Consider the following 3,357-nt stretch of genomic DNA (forward strand, 5'->3'; position numbering starts at 1 on the left):
TCCAACACCAGCACCTCCACATCATGATTACAGAGGAACACATTTATCTACATTGTTCTACATTACAGGAAGAAACGGAGCCTGAAATTCAATAGACCGGGAAAATATAAATTTGAATTTAGGTTACTCTTCAGTGAAGTGCCTCAAACATAAAAGTTTCACTTGTGCAACATTCGCTCATAACAGTCAGGCTTAGCCACCAGCAAGGACAATTCTGTCAGTTGGGACATTATACACTTCAGTATTTCCATTAACTCCTTATTGATTTACAACACAGAATAAATCAATGGTTTGGTGACGGTACTGGGATCTGGAAGTACACTTGAGGGAGTGATTTAAATTTACTTTTACAAACTATAATGGACCTATTTGGACAATCAAAGAAGGATCTACAGCTTTTCAGTAGCATTAAGCCTTCTGTCACATAGGCAATCGAATGTACTGAAAGATTTATTAAAGATATTTATTGCAGATGTAAATGTAGGCATGTACAGTTCAGCTGCAGTAAGTAAAGTGTATGATTGAACCTCTGTTGCAGTTCATCAGATAATGTGAGATTTATTAAGTGCTTTCATTCTGATCCTATGCTTTGAATTTCATTTGTGAAAGCATACTCCGTTCTGATGCCTACAAACTCAAAAGGGACAATTTAACCTGTAAGTCAGGGTTATGAAATAGGTGAAAACTACTGTAGCAGTGATAACAACCATACCAGTGTCATTCAAATTATTTCTGTCACATTCAATGTTTGGAACAAAGTGACCACTGCACCCATAGACGTGGCTCAGGCCCAAGCTTTTGAGAATAACTATTTCTGCACAACTGAAAAAACATAGACACCACTTCCTCCAATAACTCAGGCCCTGGTCCATTGGCTGTGAACGCAAATAGATTAAGAGAATTGCAGCTCATTGCATTTCTAAAGATAGCCAGAATGAAATAATCACAGGGCACAAGCTTGGTCTAGCTCCTAATCACCCAATGAATTGATGTCATGTGTGTTTATATATCATTTCTATTCTTACTGTAAACAAATGGAGCCAAGGAAATTGTATTTGTAGTCTACACAGTGATAGACTTCACTTTGCAGCAAGTCATAAGCCACAGTTGGGAGCATTCAGGTGGGACAAACCAACTTGCATTTCTCAAATAACTTTCCCAGTTGTGATCACAAAATTAAGTGAACAATTCTACTAAAGCAAAAACATTTTTCCTTGGCATGGGAATGTAGATTTTTACATCTGTAAAAATATATATTTATTGAAAAAAATGACGCTCTGTTTTATGCATATTTAAGCATTTTTTCCAGAGTCAGATGCTATAAAATCCAGCCCTTAAAACACTGCTCGTTTGAGACATTCTTGTGTGACAACTTGTCTGTTTATACCATTGTTTCATTGACTGTGAAAATGAAGGTTCTACTTACACTTAGATCAGCACAAAACTGGAAAGCGTAGAGGTGACCAGCACAAAATAGACAAAATAAAGCAACATAAATTGCACCAAAATTCAACACTGATTTCATAATTCAGCTTTTCAAGAGATTTGCCATGAAAGTAAAAATGACTGAAGTGAAATTAAAATTTGTGCTTTGTGAAATATCTTACAGAGTCTGACAAAGATGCTGTTTCCAGAACTTGCTTTCCCCCAAATGTTTCCATACTTCCATAATTTCTGACTTCAGGCTATTCTAATAACACAAACTGACCAAATGATTACCAAATTTCCAGTTTTCTGGTCCTAGCTTCACCATGGATGTGCAATCCCTTCACACACCCATCCATCCATCATCAGGATGACCTGAGGCTCACTGCTCCTTCTTTGCAAACAGGCCTGTGCAGCCTCCATCCACCACCATCCTCTTTCTCTTGGTTGAGATTGTTCTCACTTAAACAACTCATCCTTTGACTCATCTTATTTTCTCCCAGTCAAAGATTGTGGTTAAGGGTACGAACATGGTTTTGCCTGTCTTTTTATGGGGTCTATGGCATGTCCTATGGATGAGTGATTGCTGATGATTTTTTACCTCAATAGTGTCTGCATTCAAATGATCATCCTCTGCCAATTCCAACACCTCCAGCACTATGTCACCACCAAACACATCCTGCCCCTCTCTGATTTCCACAGGGACTGTTCCCTCTCTGACATTCTGGTCCCTACTCCATCACTTGTAATGCATCCTCACTACCCCATGGTACCTTCCCATGCAATTGCAGAAGATGTCATACTTGTCCATTCACCTCCTCCCTTCTCACTTCCAGGTGAAGCCTTCTTTCAATCCAGTCAACAGCATCCCCTGCTCACAATGCAGTCTCCTTCATGTTGTTAAGACCAAACACAGACTTTGTGACCACTTTGTGAAACACTTCCCTTCTGTCCACAGGAAAAGTCCTAACCTCCCAAGTTGCTTGTCAATTCAGTAAACAACCTTGCTCTCTTTTTTTGTGAAGAAGGGTCCAGACCCGAAACGTCAGCTTTCCTGCTCCTTTGATGCTGCTTGGCCTGCTGCGTTCATCCAGCTCTACATCTCAGATTCTCCAGCATCGGCAGTTCCCACTATCTCTTGCTCTCATGCTAACATTTCACATATTAAATACATGAGCAGATATGAGAATAGGCATGTTTTAGATCATTATTTCAAGCATTAAAAACCGACAATACTCTGATAGAGTTATTGAGGCTTCTGTATTTTCAATGCAAGTTTACAATCCAGACATCTTTATGATGCTTTGAAGGTAAATGGGTTGAAACTGATAAAGTCCATGAACTTGCTCACTTTCTCAAACATTATTTACATTTGTGGAATGGTTAAGTCGATGACGCCTTGTATTTTTGCTGTTTACTGCTCTTCTTTTGTCTGCCCATGAATGCTTTAAGTTCACCTAATGCTCCAGCATCATGAATCACTGAGGTTTTCACTATATTTTAATGTTCAATTCTACAAAGAATGGGAAAATAAGAAAATAACACCTCAGCACTGACTGTTTAAATTAAAATATTTAAAATTATGCAGCCAGGAAAATAGTTCATTTCATTTTTCCGTGATTTGCTGGAGGTTGTCAAGATTCATTTTCAAATTCACTGCCTAGTATGAGAATTTCTTTTGTAGTGTTCTTTTTTCCCCTTTGCATTATTTCATTTTTGCTTGGAAGCAGCTTCCCAGAGAGTTATTTCTTTTTTGGGCTTGGGAAGTTGAAATTTATATCCGAATATAATTATGTTTGAAGCACTTGGGTTATAAACATATTCATCCTTCTTTCATATCCCACTGTAACCTGCTAATTGCCCCACCAAATCCACTGAGCTCATTAGCATTCTGTGCCTGCATCTTCTAAAGGAAAGAAGAGAGAAAAAAGA

The sequence above is a fragment of the Rhincodon typus genome, chromosome 32, assembly GCF_021869965.1.
Source record: "Rhincodon typus isolate 14 chromosome 32, sRhiTyp1.1, whole genome shotgun sequence".
Lineage (NCBI taxonomy): Eukaryota > Metazoa > Chordata > Chondrichthyes > Orectolobiformes > Rhincodontidae > Rhincodon > Rhincodon typus.